Source organism: Somniosus microcephalus, chromosome 12 (assembly GCF_052327205.1).
Source record: "Somniosus microcephalus isolate GS21.2 chromosome 12, FLI_Smic_1.0, whole genome shotgun sequence".
In the NCBI taxonomy this organism is placed as follows: Eukaryota; Metazoa; Chordata; class Chondrichthyes; order Squaliformes; family Somniosidae; genus Somniosus; species Somniosus microcephalus.
This window is the reverse complement of record NC_140998.1, coordinates 110,375,403-110,395,145: the sequence shown is the minus strand read 5'-3', so window position 1 is coordinate 110,395,145 and position 19,743 is coordinate 110,375,403.

Sequence of the window (19,743 nt, the reverse complement as noted above, 5' to 3'; positions counted from 1 at the left end):
TGATGTCGGAGGAGGAATGTCGATGATGTTTTTGGAGGAATGTCTGTGATGTTGGAGGATGAATGTCGATGATGTTGGAGGAGGAATGTCGGTGAGGTTGGAGGAGGAATGTCTGTGATGTTGGAGGAGGAATGTCGGTGATGCTTGAGGAGGAATTTCGGTGATGTTGGAGGAGTAATGTTGGTGATCTTGGTGTAGGAATGTCGGTGATGTTGTTGGAGGCATGTCTGTGATGTTGGAGGAGGAATGTTGGTGATGTTGGAGGAGGAACATCGGTAATGTTGGAGGATTAATGTTGGTGATGTTGGAGGAGGAAGTTCAGTGATGCTGATGGAGGAATGTCTGTGATGTTGGAGGAGGAATGTCGGTCATGTTGGAGGAGGAATGTCAGTGAAGTTGGGGAGGAATGTTGGTGATCTGGGGTGGGAATGTCGGTGATGTTGGTTGAGGAATGTTGGTGATATTTTTGGAGGAATGTTGGTGATGCTGGTCGAGGAATGTTGGTAATGTAGTTGGGGAATGTCGGTGATGTTGGTGCAGGAAAATCGGTGAAGTATGAGGAGGAATGTCAGTGCTGTTAGTCGGGAAAGTTGGTGATGTTGGTGCAGGAATGTCGGTGATATTGGTGGATGAATGTCGGTGATGTTGATGCAGGAATGTCGATGATGTTGCAGGAGGAAAGTCGGTGATGATGGTGGGGGAATATAGGTGATGTTGGGGGAATGTCGGTGATGGACGACGAATGTCGGTGATGTTGTTGGGAGAATGTCGGTGATGGGGAGGAATGTCGATGATGTTGGAGGAGGAATTTTGTTGATGTTGCTGGAGGAATGTCGGTGGTGTTGCTGGAGGAATGTCGGTGATGTTGGAGGAGAAATGTCAGTGATGCTGGAGGATGACTGTCGGTGATGTGGGTGGAGGAATGTCGGTGATGTTGGAGGTGGTTTGTCGGTGATGCTGGAGGATGAATGTCGGTGATGTGGGTGGAGGAATGTTGGTGATGTTTGTGGAGGAATGTCGGGGATGCTGGAGGAGAAGTGTCTGTGATGTTGGAGGAGGCATGTCAGTGATGTTGGAGGACGAATGTCAGTGATTTTGGTGGCGGAATGTCAGTGGTGTTGGTGGAGGAATGTCGGTGAAGTTGGAGGAGGCATATCGGTGATGTTGGTGGGGGAATGTCAGTGATGTTGGAGGAAGAATTTCGGGGATGTTGGAGGAGGAATGTCGGTGATGTTGAAGGAGGAATGTCGGTGATGTTGGAGGAGGAATGTCGGTGATGTTGGAGGAGGATTGTCAGTGATGTTGTTGGGGGAATGTTAGTGATGTTATGGGACGAATGACGGTGATGTTGGAGGGGGAATGTCAGTGATGTTGGAGGAGGAATGACAGTGATGTTGGAGGAGGAATGTTGGTGTTGTTGGGGAGGAATGTCGGTGATGTTTCTGGAGGAATGTCGGTGATGATGGAGGAATGTTGGTGATGTTGGAGGAGGAATGTCGGTGATGTTGGTGGAGGAATGTTGGTGATGATGGAGGAATGTCGATGATGTTGGAGGAGGAATGTCGGTGATGATGGTGGAGTCATGTCCGTGATGTTGGTGGAAGTATGTCGGGGATGCTGGAGGAGAAATATTGGTGATGTTGGTGGAGGAATGTTGATGATGTTGATGGAGAAATGTCAGTGATGTTGGTGGAGGAATGTCGATGATGTTGGAGGAGGAATGTCGGTGATGATGGTGGAGTCATGTCCGTGATGTTGGTGGAAGTATGTCGGGGATGCTGGAGGAGAAATATTGGTGATGTTGGTGGAGGAATGTTGTTGATGTTGATGGAGAAATGTCAGTGATGTTGGTGGAGGAATGTCGGGGATGCTGGAGGATGAATGTCGGTGATGTTGATGGAGGAATGTCTGTGATGTTGGAGGAGGAATTTCGGTGATGTTGGAAGAGGAAAGTCTGTAATGTTAGAGGAGGAATGTCATTGATGTTGGAGGAGGAATGTCGGTGATGTTGATGGAGGAATGTCGGTGATGTTGGCGGAGGAATGTCAGTGATGTTGGCGGAGGAATGTCAGTGATGTTGGAGGAGGAATGTCGGTGATGTTGAGGGGCATTGTCGGTGATGTTGGTTGAGGAATGTTGGTGATGATTGTAAAGTCTGTAGGTATTATGGCGAATTAATACACAGACTACAAGAGTAACTTTAACAGGACTTTACTATTCGAAGGTCAGGGCGAATCTGCCCAATAAATCCTGACACAGCACTTATATACCGGTGTGGTCACCGTCGGTATTACAGTATACAGCAGCCAAGATAAAGTAGTGCCACACCTAAAATAGTTCTCTTAAAGGTGGACGGTTACATACAATAGTTCTCTTAAAGGTAGAACAGTTACATACACTACAATCCTCCCTTTTTAGCTTACAACATTCTTATTCCCCATTAACATAACATCATAACATATATACAACTTATGCAAAACAGTTCACAGATTCAGTCTCTCTGGAGGCTTCCTGACTCTGTCCGGATAACGCCTCAGTGGTGTAGTAGTTTTCGGCGGGGTAGTAGGTTCTTCTGGCAAGGTCGATTTGGCTTGAAGGACAGTGTCAGGTTCATCTGATTCCAGTATTACCAGATCGGAGGTAGGTGCTCTGGGTATCTCTGCTTCAACATTAGCCGTGTAAGGTTGTGGAGTAGGTTGGTCCTTTGTGGATGACCCTATGATCTGGTCAACATGGCGCCTTATTATGCTGTCACCAATGTCCACGGTATACATCAGCGGCCCTAGCCTTTTCCCAATAGTTCCAGGCTGCCATTTCTCGGTACGGTAGTCCCGGGCCAAAACTTGTTGACCTATCTGAAAGGATCTAGTTGGCCTTTCATTCATGCCCTGAAATTGCCAGTTCTCTACGTCCCTTCTGACATTTGGCTTAATCAAATCCAGCCGGCATCTTAGTCTTCTATTGAAAAACATCATGGCAGGAGTTTGGTTTGTGACCGCATGTGTTGCATTCCTGTACGCCAACAAGAAGTTATCTACCTTATGTTGTAGGTTGATGTCTTCATTACCCATGGCCTTTATGGCCTTCTTGAAGGTCTGGACAAACCTTTCAGCTAATCCATTGGTGGCGGGATGGTATGGGGCTGATGTGTAGTGCTTGACCCCATTCCTTTTTAAGAACTTCCTGAATTCTTCGGACACAAATTGCGGTCCATTATCAGAACAGATCTGTTCCGGCAGTCCATTCCTGGCAAATATGGTCCTTAATACTGTGATGGTTTTTTCCGTGGTGGTGGAAGACATCTTTATTACCTCCGGCCACTTGGAGTGTGCATCCACCGTGATTAGAAACATTGAGTCCATAAATGGACCAGCAAAGTCGACGTGTACCCTTTGCCAAGGAGATGAGGGCCACTCCCATGGATGCAGAGGAGCTTGTGGTGGCGCATTTTGGACCTTCTGGCATCCTAGACAGCTCTTGGTTATTTCTTCGATGTCTCCATCAATACCTGGCCACCACACAAACGCTCTTGCTAGGTTCTTCATTTTCACTCCACCCAGATGCCCCTCGTGAAGCTCCTTTAGCACCTTCTGCTGAAGTTTGGGTGGAATCACCACTCTAGATCCACACATCAAGGTTCCTTGGCACACTGACAGCTGTTCTTTTCTTTGCGAAAATGCGGGCAGCGTTGGTTCGCCATGTGCTGGCCATCCCTCCACTGTTAAATCGTAGACTCGTGAGAGAGTCGGGTCATTTCTTGTTTCATTTTCGATCATCGAATTTGTTACTGGTAGACATTCCACTATGGATGAGTGGAACATCTCTACCGGGTCCACTGTAGCCGCCTCTTCTACTACTGGCAACGGTAGGTGCAATAACCCATCCGCATTTCCATGCTGTTTGGACCTTTTGTATTCGATGTCATATTGGTGTGCCCCAAGTAACACGGACCACCTCTGTAGCCTTTGCGCTGTCATAGTGGAAACGGCCTTGTTAGGGTTGAATATGGACACCAACGGCTGGTGGTCTGTCAGTAGTGTGAACTTCTTGCCCTGCAGGTAATGATTGAATTTCTTTACTCCCCACACAAGGCTGAGGGCCTCCCTATCTATCTGAGCATAATTTCGCTCAGCGGAGGTCAATGATCGGGACGCAAATGCGACTGGCCTTTCCGAGCCATTTGGTAACTTGTGTGAAAGTACTGCTCCAATTCCATAAGGGGAAGCATCACAAGCTAGACGAAGAGGTAACGTTGGGTTGAAATGAGCCAACACTTCCTCAGAGGTAATCAACGCCTTGCTTCTGCGAAAGGCCTTCTTACAGTCCTCGCTCCACTTCCATGGTACTTCTTTCCGCAACAGAGCATTCAGCGGATGCAGCACCGTGGATAGATTTGGCAGAAACTTGTGGTAATAATTAATCAACCCCAGAAACGATCTCAACTGTGATAAATTTTCCGGAGCGGGGGCCTTCACGACAGCTTCTATGTTGTCAGGTGACTTGTGCAGCCCCTCTTGGTCAATGACATGACCGCAGTACGAGATCCGTTTCTGGAAGAACTCGCATTTCTGGCGATTAACTCGAAGGCCATTTTCCTTCAACCTGGTGAGCAGCAGTTTCAAATTTGTAAGGTGTTCCTCCTCGTCTTCTCCCGTAATCAGGATATCGTCCAAGTAACACTGCATGCTTGGAATACCCTGTAAGACCTGCTCCATGGCCCCCTGCCAAATTGCTGGAGCCGAAGCTACTCCAAAAACCAGTCTATTATAACGATACAAGCCTCTGTGCGTGTTGATTGTGAGATACTGGCGCGACTCTTCCTCGACTTCCATTTGTAAGTATGCTTGTGCCAGGTCTATCTTGGTGAAGTGTTTCCCGCCAGACAATGAAGCAAAGATATCCTCAATCTGCGGGAGCGGGTATTGTACCGTGTGAAGCACCGGATTAACTGTGGTCTTGAAGTCTCCGCAGATGCGGACCTTTCCCGGTCCCCCTGGCTTGTTACTTGATGAAGACTTCATGACGGGAACAATGGGCGTGGCCCACTCACTCCAGTCCACCTTAGACAGTACCCCTGAACGTTCAAGCTCTTGCAGTTCTGCCTCCACAGCAGGTCGTATCGCGTAAGGTACCGATCTGGCTTTGAAAAATTTTGGGCTTGCTTGTTCTGCAATCTTGATTTTTGCTTTAATTCCTCTCAGTGTTCCCAGTCCTTGCTGGAATACCCCTTTAGCTTCGTCCAATATTCTGGACAACCGTTCAGGTTTGACATCTTCCTTTCCGGAATCTACCGTCATTGTGTTTAGTGAATGCCAGTCTATCTTTATTTTCCTGATCCACTCCCGTCCCAGAAGTGGTGGACCTCCCTTGGGCAGCACATACATGTCCATCCCTAGGTGATCTTTGTCCTTGTATCTCACCTTGACTTCTATCTTTCCGATGGGGTATACTCTGTGCCCCGTGTATGTCTGCAATACTATCTCCGTATCCCGTAGGGGAATATGTTTGAATAACTTTTTGTAATCTTGCTTATTCATGACCGTCAACGCCGATCCGGTGTCCACTTCCATCTTCACTTGGACTTTTGCAATCTGTAGTGTGACCCAGATAGTTTGTCGGTCAGCTTCTTTACTCACATTGTGAATCCTCAGACTACCCAGTTCCTTGCTGTTGGAGTCTGAGTCCGAATTCTGTTCATCTGGACTCTTCCCAGTCACCTTATGTACCTTTCTGCACTTCTTCTGCGGTGACTTATTATTGCTGGTCTTCTTTCCTGACCAGCATACCTTAGCTATGTGACCAAGCTTGCAACATTTTCTACATTCCTGGTTTTTAAACCAGCATTGGTTCTGGTCGTGTGTTGTCTTCCCACAACGATAACATTTCGTTGTACCCGAAGTCATTTGACCCACACTGAGTACCGCTGTCTTCCGCTGCATTTCCGCCGTGCCTCTCGCTGCGGCTTCGTGCGATGCTGCAATAAGGACAGCCTTATCAAGTGTAAGATCGTTCTCTTCGAGCAGTCGTTTTTGTGTTCCTTCCTTCGACATCCCGCACACGAACTTGTCTCTCAGTGCCTCTGTCAGATTTACCCCAAACTGACAGTATTTTGCTATCCTACGCAGTTCAACCAGGTACTCCGCGTTGCTTTCCTCTTTTCGTTGCGTTCTCACGTAAAATTTTGATCGTTCCGCTAACATCAGCGGTGCGGGGTTAAAATGATCCTTCAGGACAGCAACAATATTAGCGAAAGACTGATCCGCCGGTTTAGCTGGTGATAGAAGATGCTTCAATAACCCGTATGTCTTTGCACCCATTGAGTTTAGTAAGGTTAGAGCTTTGTCATAATTTGCTATCTTATTGACCTTACAATATATCTCGATGCGTTCTACATACGTGGCCCAATCTTCCACATCGGAATCGAAACCGTTGATGTTACTACGCTTAGGCATCTTCACACTCTTCCTGAGAAACAACAACGAAATATTTCTTTAACTTTTCTTTTCAAAATGGCGGTTTCCCGCGCTTGTCTTCTTTCCCCGCCTACTGGCGGCTTCCCGCGTTTCATCCCCTGGCGGGAGGGGTAAGCTTTTCCCTCGGGCGACGACCGCTGGCTTTCGGGGTTCGCAGCCTGCGCGTCGGCTTCAGTGCGTTCCTTGTTCCCTTTTCTCGGCAGGGCAACCGGCGCTGGGTACAACCCATTGACGGCGAACAGTTTCAGCCGCTGGGCTGGATCTCGCTCAGTCTCCCTCGCTCGGGCCCTGTCTCTCCCGCTCGCTCGGGCTCTGTCTCTCCCTCAGCGGCTTCCAATCGCGCCTCCCAGCCCTCTCACAGTCTGGTGCTTTCCTCCCCGGCTGCGGCTGAGTTCTCCGCGATTTATTTATTTTTATATCTTCCCGCGCCTTACGATCCCGGTCGCAGCGCTTCGTGGCCTCGGTCGCTGCCCAGCCTTTTTCACTCCAATCGCGCCTCCCAGCCCTCTCGCAGTCCGGTGCTTTCCTCCCCGGCTGCGGCTGAGTTCACCGCGGTTTATTTATTTTTATATCTTCCCGCGCCTTACGATCCCGGTCGCAGCGCCTCGTGGCCTCGGTAGCTGCCCGGCCTTTCTCGCCGGTCGCAGTCTAGCTGTCTCACGACGCCGTTGCATCTCCCAGCCCGCTTGTACCGCGGCTTCCGTGCTCCACGCTGCCCCAGTCTCAGCGCCTCTGGGCCCGACTTCTGTCCGGCTCCTTTCCCCCGACCATGGTCGAGTTCACCGCCCTTATCCTCCGTTTATTTTTTTTATTTTCCCTTTACTCACAGTCACCGTGGCCGACTTGCTTCTCGTGCTGATCGGCTCACTCACCACCGTGGCAGAAGGGACAATCGGTGCCTGGTGCTGATGGAAGGCTTCGTGTCTGAATTCTTCCTTCTTCCTTGCTCTGCAGACTCGAGTTTTCTCTCAGCAGAACGACGAGGGCGGGTGCCTCTTCTTGACGCTCGTTAACTGCTTCGGAAGTATTGTTGCCGCAGGGTAAGATCGAACTCGTCGCCACTGTAAAGTCTGTAGGTATTATGGCGAATTAATACACAGACTACAAGAGTAACTTTAACAGGACTTTACTATTCGAAGGTCAGGGCGAATCTGCCCAATAAATCCTGACACAGCACTTATATACCGGTGTGGTCACCGTCGGTATTACAGTATACAGCAGCCAAGATAAAGTAGTGCCACACCTAAAATAGTTCTCTTAAAGGTGGACGGTTACATACAATAGTTCTCTTAAAGGTAGAACAGTTACATACACTACAATGATGGTGGAGGAATGTCAGTAATGTTGATCAAGGAATGTTGGTTATGTTGGTGCAGGAATGTCGGTGAAGTATGAGGAGGAATGTCTGTGATGTTTGTGGGGAATGTCGGTGATGTTGGTGCAGGAATGTTGGTGATATTGGTGGATGAATGTCGGTAATGTTGATGGAGGAATGTCGCAGATGTTGGAGGAGGAATGTCGGTGATGATGGTGGGGGAATATAAGTGATGTTGTTGAGGGAATGTCGGTGATGGATCATGAATGTCGGTGATGTTGTTGAGAGAATGTTGGTGATGGAGGAGGATTGTCGGTGATGTTGGAGGAGGAATGTCGGTGATGTTGGAGGAGGAATGTCGGTGATGTTGGAGGAGGTTTGTCGATGATGCTGGAGGAGGAATGTCAGTGATGTTGGTAGAGGAATGTCGTTGATGTTGGGAGAGGAATGTTGGTGATGTTGGTGGAGGAATTTCAGTGATGTTGGAGGAGGAATGTCTGTGTTGTTGGTGGGGGAATGTCTGTGATGTTGGAGGAGGCATGTCAGTGGTGTTGGTGGATGAATGTTGATGATGTTGACGGAGGAATGTCGGTGATGTTGGTGGAGGATTGTTGATGATGTTGGTGGAGGAATGTCGGGCATGCTGGAGGAGAAATGTCGGTGATGTTGGTGGAGGAATGCCGGTGATGTCGTTGGGGGAATGGCGGTGATTTTGTTGGCAGAACGTCGGTGTTGTCGGTGGAGGATTGTCGGTGATGTTGGAGGAGGCATGTCGGTGAAGTTGGTGGAGGAATGTCGGTGATGTTGGTGGAGGAATATCAGTGATGCTGCAGGAATATCGATTATGTTGGAGGAGGAATGTCGGTGATGTTGGTGGAGGAGTGTCGGTGATGTTGGTGGGGAAAGTAAGTGATGTTGGTGGATGAATGTCAGTGATATTGGTGGAGGAATGTCGGTGATGTTGGTGGAGGAATGTCAGGGATGCTGGAGGAGACTTGTCGGTGATGTTGTTGGAGGAATGTCAGTGATGTCAGTGGGGGAATGTGGGAGATGTTGGTGAAGGAAAGTTGGTGATGTTGATGGAGGAATGTCGGTGATGTTGGAGGAGGAATGTCGGTTTTGTTGGATGAGGAATGTCGGTGAAGTTGGAGGAGGAATCTCAGTGATGTTGGAGGAGGATTGCCTGTGATGTTGGTGGAGGAATGTCAGTGATCTTGGTGGAGGAATGTCGGTGATGTTGGTGGAGGAATGTCGGTGCTGTTGGAGAAGGAATGTAGTGATATTGGAAGAGGAATGTCAGTGATGTAGGAGGAGTGTCGTTGATGGTGGACGAGGAATGTCAGTGATGTTGGAGTAGGAATGTCAGTGATGTTGGATGAGGATTGTCAGTGATGTCGGAGGAGGAATGTCAGTAATGTTGGAGGATTAATGTTGGTGATGTTGGAGGAGGAAGTTCAGTGATGCTGATGGAGGAATGTCTGTGATGTTGGAGGAGGAATGTCGGTCATGTTGGAGGAGGAATGTCAGTGAAGTTGGGGAGGAATGTTGGTGATCTGGGGTGGGAATGTCGGTGATGTTGGTTGAGGAATGTTGGTGATATTTTTGGAGGAATGTTGGTGATGCTGGTCGAGGAATGTTGGTAATGTAGGTGGGGAATGTCGGTGATGTTGGTGCAGGAAAATCGGTGAAGTATGAGGAGGAATGTCAGTGCTGTTAGTCGGGAAAGTTGGTGATGTTGGTGCAGGAATGTCGGTGATATTGGTGGATGAATGTCGGTGATGTTGATGCAGGAATGTCGATGATGTTGCAGGAGGAAAGTCGGTGATGATGGTGGGGGAATATAGGTGATGTTGGGGGAATGTCGGTGATGGACGACGAATGTTGGTGATGTTGTTGGGAGAATGTCGGTGATGGGGAGGAATGTCGATGATGTTGGAGGAGGAATTTTGTTGATGTTGCTGGAGGAATGTCGGTGGTGTTGCTGGAGGAATGTCGGTGATGTTGGAGGAGAAATGTCAGTGATGCTGGAGGATGACTGTCGGTGATGTGGGTGGAGGAATGTCGGTGATGTTGGAGGTGGTTTGTCGGTGATGCTGGAGGATGAATGTCGGTGATGTGGGTGGAGGAATGTTGGTGATGTTTGTGGAGGAATGTCGGGGATGCTGGAGGAGAAGTGTCTGTAATGTTGGAGGAGGCATGTCAGTGATGTTGGAGGACGAATGTCAGTGATTTTGGTGGCGGCATGTCAGTGGTGTTGGTGGAGGAATGTCGGTGAAGTTGGAGGAGGCATATCGGTGATGTTGGTGGGGGAATGTCGGTGATGTTAACGGAGGAATGTCGGTGATGTCGGTGGGGGAATGTGGATGATATTGGTGGAGTTATGTCAGTGATGTTGGATAAGGAATGTCAGTGATGTTGATGGAGGCATGTCGCTGATCTTGGTGGGGAAGGTTGGTGATGTTGGAGGAGGAATGTTGGTGATGAATGACGAATGTCGGTGATGTTGTTGGGAGAAAGTCGGTGAAGGAGGAGGAATGTCGGTGATGTTGGTGGAGGCATGTCAGTGATGTTGGTGGATGAATGTTGATGATGTTGGCGGAGGAATGTCGGTGATGTTGGAGGAGGAATGTCGGTGATATTGGTGGAGGAATGTCGGTGATGTTGGAGGAGGAATTTCGGTGAAGTTGGAGGAGGAATGTCGATGATGTTGGATGAGGAATGTCGGTGATGTTGGAGGAAGAATATTGGTAATGTTGGAGGAGGAATGTCGGTGATGTTGGAGGATGAATGTCGGTGATGTTGATGGAGGAATGTCGGTGATGTTGATGGAGGAATGTCTGTGATGTTGGAGGAGGAATGTCGGTGATGTTGGAGGAGGAAAGTCTGTAATGTTGGAGGAGGAATGTCAGTGATGTTTGAGGAGGAATGTCGATGATGTTGATAGAGGAATGTCAGTGATGTTGGCGGAGGAATGTCGGTGATGTTGGGGGGCATTGTCGGTGATGTTGGTTGAGGAATGTTGGTGATGTTGGTGGAGGAATGTCAGTGATGTTGGCCAAGGAATGTTGGTTATGTTGGTGCAGGAATGTCGGTGAAGTATGAGGAGGAATGTCAGTGATGTTGGTGGGGAATGTCGGTGATGTTGGTGCAGGAATGTTGGTGTAATTGGTGGATGAATGTCGGTATTGTTGATGGACGAATGTCGCAGATGTTGGAGGAGGAATGTCAGTGATGATGGTGGGGGAATATAGGTGATGGTGTTGGGGGAATGTTGGTGATGGATGATGAATGTCGGTGAAGTTGTTGAGACAATGTTGGTGATGGAGGAGGATTGTAGGTGATGTTGGAGCAGGAATGTCAGTGATGTTGGAGGAGGAATGTCGGTGATGTTGGAGGAGGTTTGTCGGTGACGCTGGAGGATGAATGTCGATGATGTTGGTAGAGGAATGTCGGTGATTTTGGGAGAGGAATGTCGGTGATGTTGCTGGAGGAATTTCAGTGATGTTGGAGGAGGACTGTCTGTGATGTTGGTGGGGGAATGTCTGTGATGATGGAGGAGGCATGTCAGTGATGTTGGTGGATGAATGTTGATGATGTTGATGGAGGAATATCGGTGATTTTGGTGGCGGAATGTCAGTGGTGTTAGTGGAGGTATGTCGGTGATGTTGGAGGAGGCATGTCCGTGATGTTGGTGGAGGAATGTTGATGATGTTGATGGAGAAATGTCGGTGATGTAGGAGGAGGAATGTCGGTGTTGTTATTGGAGGAATGTTGGTGATGTTGGTGGAGGAAGACCGGTGATGTCGGTGGAGGATTGTCGGTGATGTTGAAGGAGGCATGTCGGTGAAGTTGGTGGAGGAATGTCGGTGATGTTGGTGGAGGAATATCAGTGATGGTGCAGGAATGTCGATGATGTTGGAGGAGGAATGTCGGTGATGTTGGTGGAGGAATGTCGGTGATTTTGGTGGGGAAAGTAGGTGATGTTGGTGGATGAATGTCAGTGATATTGGAGGAGGAATGTCGGTGATGTTGGTGGAGGATTGTCAGGGATGCTGGAGGAGACATGTCGGTGATGTTGTTGGAGGAATGTCAGTGATGTCAGTCGGGGAATGTGGGAGAAGTTGGTGGAGGAAAGTCGGTGATGTTGATGGAGGAATGTCGGTGATGTTGGAGGAGGAATGTCAGTTTTGTTGGATGAGGAATGTCGGTGAAGTTGGAGGAGGAATCTCAGTGATGTTGGAGGAGGATTGTCTGTGATGTTGGTGGAGGAATGTCAGTGATCTTGGTGGAGGAATGTCGGTGATGTTGGTGGAGGAATGTCGGTGATTTTGGTGAAGGAATGTTGGCGATATTGGAGGAGGAATGTCAGTGATGTAGGAGGAATGTCGTTGATGGTGGACGAAGAATATCAGTGATGTTGGAGGAGGAATGTCAGTGATGTTGGAGGAGGATTGTCAGCGATGTCGGAGGAGGAATGTCAGTGATGTTGGAGGAAGAATTTCGGGGATGTTGGAGGAGGAATGTCGGTGATGTTGGAGGAGGAATGTCGGTGATGTTGGAGGAGGAATGTCGGTGATGTTGGAGGAGGATTGTCAGTGATGTTGTTGGGGGAATGTTAGTGATGTTATGGGACGAATGACGGTGATGTTGGAGGGGGAATGTCAGTGATGTTGGAGGAGGAATGACAGTGATGTTGGAGGAGGAATGTTGGTGTTGTTGGGGAGGAATGTCGGTGATGTTTCTGGAGGAATGTCGGTGATGATGGAGGAATGTTGGTGATGTTGGAGGAGGAATGTCGGTGATGTTGGTGGAGGAATGTTGGTGATGATGGAGGAATGTCGATGATGTTGGAGGAGGAATGTCGGTGATGATGGTGGAGTCATGTCCGTGATGTTGGTGGAAGTATGTCGGGGATGCTGGAGGAGAAATATTGGTGATGTTGGTGGAGGAATGTTGATGATGTTGATGGAGAAATGTCAGTGATGTTGGTGGAGGAATGTCGGGGATGCTGGAGGATGAATGTCGGTGATGTTGATGGAGGAATGTCTGTGATGTTGGAGGAGGAATTTCGGTGATGTTGGAAGAGGAAAGTCTGTAATGTTAGAGGAGGAATGTCGGTGATGTTGGAGGAGGAATGTCGGTGATGTTGATGGAGGAATGTCGGTGATGTTGGCGGAGGAATGTCAGTGATGTTGGCGGAGGAATGTCAGTGATGTTGGAGGAGGAATGTCGGTGATGTTGAGGGGCATTGTCGGTGATGTTGGTTGAGGAATGTTGGTGATGATTGTAAAGTCTGTAGGTATTATGGCGAATTAATACACAGACTACAAGAGTAACTTTAACAGGACTTTACTATTCGAAGGTCAGGGCGAATCTGCCCAATAAATCCTGACACAGCACTTATATACCGGTGTGGTCACCGTCGGTATTACAGTATACAGCAGCCAAGATAAAGTAGTGCCACACCTAAAATAGTTCTCTTAAAGGTGGACGGTTACATACAATAGTTCTCTTAAAGGTAGAACAGTTACATACACTACAATCCTCCCTTTTTAGCTTACAACATTCTTATTCCCCATTAACATAACATCATAACATATATACAACTTATGCAAAACAGTTCACAGATTCAGTCTCTCTGGAGGCTTCCTTACTCTGTCCGGATAACGCCTCGGTGGTGTAGTAGTTTTCGGCAGGGTAGTAGGTTCTTCTGGCAAGGTCGATTTGGCTTGAAGGACAGTGTCAGGTTCATCTGATTCCAGTATTACCAGATCGGAGGTAGGTGCTCTGGGTATCTCTGCTTCAACATTAGCCATGTAAGGTTGTGGAGTAGGTTGGTCCTTTGTGGATGACCCTATGATCTGGTCAACATGGCGCCTTATTATGCTGTCACCAATGTCCACGGTATACATCAGCGGCCCTAGCCTTTTCCCAATAGTTCCAGGCTGCCATTTCTCGGTACGGTAGTCCCGGGCCAAAACTTGTTGACCTATCTGAAAGGATCTAGTTGGCCTTTCATTCATGCCCTGAAATTGCCGGTTCTCTACGTCCCTTCTGACGTTTGGCTTAATCAAATCCAGCCGGCATCTTAGTCTTCTATTGAAAAACATCATGGCAGGAGTTTGGTTTGTGACCGCATGTGTTGCATTCCTGTACGCCAACAAGAAGTTATCTACCTTATGTTGTAGGTTGATGTCTTCATTACCCATGGCCTTTATGGCCTTCTTGAAGGTCTGGACAAACCTTTCAGCTAATCCATTGGTGGCGGGATGGTATGGGGCTGACGTGTAGTGCTTGACCCCATTCCTTTTTAAGAACTTCCTGAATTCTTCGGACACAAATTGCGGTCCATTATCAGAACAGATCTGTTCCGGCAGTCCATTCCTGGCAAATATGGTCCTTAATACTGTGATGGTTTTTTCCGTGGTGGTGGAAGACATCTTTATTACCTCCGGCCACTTGGAGTGTGCATCCACCGCGATTAGAAACATTGAGTCCATAAATGGACCAGCAAAGTCGACGTGTACCCTTTGCCAAGGAGATGAGGGCCACTCCCATGGATGCAGAGGAGCTTGTGGTGGCGCATTTTGGACCTTCTGGCATCCTAGACAGCTCTTGGTTATTTCTTCGATGTCTCCATCAATACCTGGCCACCACACAAACGCTCTTGCTAGGTTCTTCATTTTCACTCCACCCAGATGCCCCTCGTGAAGCTCCTTTAGCACCTTCTGCTGAAGTTTGGGTGGAATCACCACTCTAGATCCACACATCAAGGTTCCTCGGCACACTGACAGCTGTTCTTTTCTTTGCGAAAATGCGGACAGCGTTGGTTCGCCATGTGCTGGCCATCCCTCCACTGTTAAATCGTAGACTCGTGAGAGAGTCGGGTCATTTCTTGTTTCATTTTCGATCATCGAATTTGTTACTGGTAGACATTCCACTATGGATGAGTGGAACATCTCTACCGGGTCCACTGTAGCCGCCTCTTCTACTACTGGCAACGGTAGGTGCAATAACCCATCAGCATTTCCATGCTGTTTGGACCTTTTGTATTCGATGTCATATTGGTGTGCCCCAAGTAACACGGACCACCTCTGTAGCCTTTGCGCTGTCATAGTGGAAACGGCCTTGTTAGGGTTGAATATGGACACCAACGGCTGGTGGTCTGTCAGTAGTGTGAACTTCTTGCCCTGCAGGTAATGATTGAATTTCTTTACTCCCCACACAAGGCTGAGGGCCTCCCTATCTATCTGAGCATAATTTCGCTCAGCGGAGGTCAATGATCGGGACGCAAATGCGACTGGCCTTTCCGAGCCATTTGGTAACTTGTGTGAAAGTACTGCTCCAATTCCATAAGGGGAAGCATCACAAGCTAGACGAAGAGGTAACGTTGGGTTGAAATGAGCCAACACTTCCTCAGAGGTAATCAACGCCTTGCTTCTGCGAAAGGCCTTCTTACAGTCCTCGCTCCACTTCCATGGTACTTCTTTCCGCAACAGAGCATTCAGCGGTTGCAGCACCGTGGATAGATTTGGCAGAAACTTGTGGTAATAATTAATCAACCCCAGAAACGATCTCAACTGTGATAAATTTTCCGGAGCGGGGGCCTTCACGACAGCTTCTATCTTGTCAGGTGACTTGTGCAGCCCCTCTTGGTCAATGACATGACCGCAGTACGAGATCCGTTTCTGGAAGAACTCGCATTTCTGGCGATTAACTCGAAGGCCATATTCCTTCAACCTGGTGAGCAGCAGTTTCAAATTTGTAAGGTGTTCCTCCTCGTCTTCTCCCGTAATCAGGATATCGTCCAAGTAACACTGCGTGCTTGGAATACCCTGTAAGACCTGCTCCATGGCCCCCTGCCAAATTGCTGGAGCCGAAGCTACTCCAAAAACCAGTCTATTATAACGATACAAGCCTCTGTGCGTGTTGATTGTGAGATACTGGCGCGACTCTTCCTCGACTTCCATTTGTAAGTATGCTTGTGCCAGGTCTATCTTGGTGAAGTGTTTCCCGCCAGACAATGAAGCAAAGATATCCTCAATCTGCGGGAGCGGGTATTGTACCGTGTGAAGCACCGGATTAACTGTGGTCTTGAAGTCTCCGCAGATGCGGACCTTTCCCGGTCCCCCTGGCTTGTTACTTGATGAAGACTTCATGACGGGAACAATGGGCGTGGCCCACTCACTCCAGTCCACCTTAGACAGTACCCCTGAACGTTCAAGCTCTTGCAGTTCTGCCTCCACAGCAGGTCGTATCGCGTAAGGTACCGATCTGGCTTTGAAAAATTTTGGGCTTGCATGTTCTGCAATCTTGATTTTTGCTTTAATTCCTCTCAGTGTTCCCAGTCCTTGCTGGAGTACCCCTTTAGCTTCGTCCAATATTCTGGACAACCGTTCAGGTTTGACATCTTCCTTTCCGGAATCTACCGTCATTGTGTTTAGTGAATGCCAGTCTATCTTTATTTTCCTGATCCACTCCCGTCCCAGAAGTGGTGGACCTCCCTTGGGCAGCACATACATGTCCATCCCTTGGTGATCTTTGTCCTTGTATCTCACCTTGACTTCTATCTTTCCGATGGGGTATACTCTGTGCCCCATGTATGTCTGCAATACTATCTCCGTATCCCGTAGGGGAATATGTTTGAATAACTTTTTGTAATCTTGCTTATTCATGACCGTCAACGCCGATCCGGTGTCCACTTCCATCTTCACTTGGACTTTTGCAATCTGTAGTGTGACCCAGATAGTTTGTCGGTCAGCTTCTTTACTCACATTGTGAATCCTCAGACTACCCAGTTCCTTGCTGTTGGAGTCTGAGTCCGAATTCTGTTCATCTGGACTCTTCCCAGTCACCTTATGTACCTTTCTGCACTTCTTCTGTGGTGACTTATTATTGCTGGTCTTCTTTCCTGACCAGCATACCTTAGCTATGTGACCAAGCTTGCCACATTTTCTACATTCCTGGTTTTTAAACCAGCATTGGTTCTGGTCGTGTGTTGTCTTCCCACAACGATAACATTTCGTTGTACCCGAAGTCATTTGACCCACACTGAGTACCGCTGTCTTCCGCTGCATTTCTGCCGTGCCTCTCGCTGCGGCTTCGTGCGATGCTGCAATAAGGACAGCCTTATCAAGTGTAAGATCGTTCTCTTCGAGCAGTCGTTTTTGTGTTCCTTCCTTCGACATCCCGCACACGAACTTGTCTCTCAGTGCCTCTGTCAGATTTACCCCAAACTGACAGTATTTTGCTATCCTACGCAGTTCAACCAGGTACTCCGCGTTGCTTTCCTCTTTTCGTTGCGTTCTCACGTAAAATTTTGATCGTTCCGCTAACATCAGCGGTGCGGGGTTAAAATGATCCTTCAGGACAGCAACAATATTAGCGAAAGACTGATCCGCCGGTTTAGCTGGTGATAGAAGATGCTTCAATAACCCGTATGTCTTTGCACCCATTGAGTTTAGTAAGGTTAGAGCTTTGTCATAATTTGCTATCTTATTGACCTTACAATATATCTCGATGCGTTCTACATACGTGGCCCAATCTTCCACATCGGAATCGAAACCGTTGATGTTACTACGCTTAGGCATCTTCACACTCTTCCTGAGAAACAACAACGAAATATTTCTTTAACTTTTCTTTTCAAAATGGCGGTTTCCCGCGCTTGTCTTCTTTCCCCGCCTACTGGCGGCTTCCCGCATTTCTTCCCCTGGCGGGAGGGGAAAGCTTTTCCCTCGGGCGACGACCGCTGGCTTTCGGGGTTCGCAGCCTGCGCGTCGGCTTCAGTGCGTTCCTTGTTCCCTTTTCTCGGCAGGGCAACCGGCGCTGGGTACAACCCATTGACGGCGAACAGTTTCAGCCGCTGGGCTGGATCTCGCTCAGTCTCCCTCGCTCGGGCCCTGTCTCTCCTGCTCGCTCGGGCTCTGTCTCTCCCTCAGCGGCTTCCAATCGCGCCTCCCAGCCCTCTCGCAGTCCGGTGCTTTCCTCCCCGGCTGCGGCTGAGTTCTCCGCGATTTATTTATTTTTATATCTTCCCGCGCCTTACGATCCCGGTCGCAGCGCTTCGTGGCCTCGGTCGCTGCCCAGCCTTTTTCACTCCAATCGCGCCTCCCAGCCCTCTCGCAGTCCGGTGCTTTCCTCCCCGGCTGCGGCTGAGTTCACCGTGGTTTATTTATTTTTATATCTTCCCGCGCCTTACGATCCCGGTCGCAGCGCCTCGTGGCCTCGGTAGCTGCCCGGCCTTTTTCGCCGGTCGCGGTCTAGCTGTCTCACGACGCCGTTGCGTCTCCCAGCCCGCTTGTACCGCGGCTTCCGTGCTCCACGCTGCCCCAGTCTCAGCGCCTCTGGGCCCGACTTCTGTCCGGCTCCTTTCCCCCGACCATGGTCGAGTTCACCGCCCTTATCCTCCGTTTATTTTTTTTATTTTCCCTTTACTCACAGTCACCGTGGCCGACTTGCTTCTCGTGCTGATCGGCTCACTCACCACCGTGGCAGAAGGGACAATCGGTGCCTGTTGCTGATGGAAGGCTTCATGTCTGAATTCTTCCTTCTTCCTTGCTCTGCAGACTCGAGTTTTCTCTCAGCAGAACGACGAGGGCGGGTGCCTCTTCTTGACGCTCGTTAACTGCTTCGGAAGTATTGTTGCCGCAGGGTAAGATCGAACTCGTCGCCACTGTAAAGTCTGTAGGTATTATGGCGAATTAATACACAGACTACAAGAGTAACTTTAACAGGACTTTACTATTCGAAGGTCAGGGCGAATCTGCCCAATAAATCCTGACACAGCACTGTGTGGTCACCGTCGGTATTACAGTATACAGCAGCCAAGATAAAGTAGTGCCACACCTAAAATAGTTCTCTTAAAGGTGGACGGTTACATACAATAGTTCTCTTAAAGGTAGAACAGTTACATACACTACAATGATGGTGGAGGAATGTCAGTAATGTTGATCAAGGAATGTTGGTTATGTTGGTGCAGGAATGTCGGTGAAGTATGAGGAGGAATGTCTGTGATGTTTGTGGGGAATGTCGGTGATGTTGGTGCAGGAATGTTGGTGATATTGGTGGATGAATGTCGGTAATGTTGATGGAGGAATGTCGCAGACGTTGGAGGAGGAATGTCGGTGATGATGGTGGGGGAATATAAGTGATGTTGTTGAGGGAATGTCGGTGATGGATCATGAATGTCGGTGATGTTGTTGAGAGAATGTTGGTGATGGAGGAGGATTGTCGGTGATGTTGGAGGAGGAATGTCGGTGATGTTGGAGGAGGAATGTCGGTGATGTTGGAGGAGGTTTGTCGATGATGCTGGAGGAGGAATGTCAGTGATGTTGGTAGAGGAATGTCGTTGATGTTGGGAGAGGAATGTTGGTGATGTTGGTGGAGGAATTTCAGTGATGTTGGAGGAGGAATGTCTGTGTTGTTGGTGGGGGAATGTCTGTGATGTTGGAGGAGGCATGTCAGTGGTGTTGGTGGATGAATGTTGATGATGTTGATGGAGGAATGTCGGTGATGTTGGTGGAGGATTGTTGATGATGTTGATGGAGGAATGTCGGTGATGTTGGTGGAGGAATGTCGGGCATGCTGGAGGAGAAATGTCGGTGATGTTGGTGGAGGAATGCCGGTGATGTCGTTGGGGGAATGGCGGTGATTTTGTTGGCAGAACGTCGGTGTTGTCGGTGGAGGATTGTCGGTGATGTTGGAGGAGGCATGTCGGTGAAGTTGGTGGAGGAATGTCGGTGATGTTGGTGGAGGAATATCAGTGATGCTGCAGGAATATCGATTATGTTGGAGGAGGAATGTCGGTGATGTTGGTGGAGGAGTGTCGGTGATGTTGGTGGGGAAAGTAAGTGATGTTGGTGGATGAATGTCAGTGATATTGGTGGAGGAATGTCGGTGATGTTGGTGGAGGAATGTCAGGGATGCTGGAGGAGACATGTCGGTGATGTTGTTGGA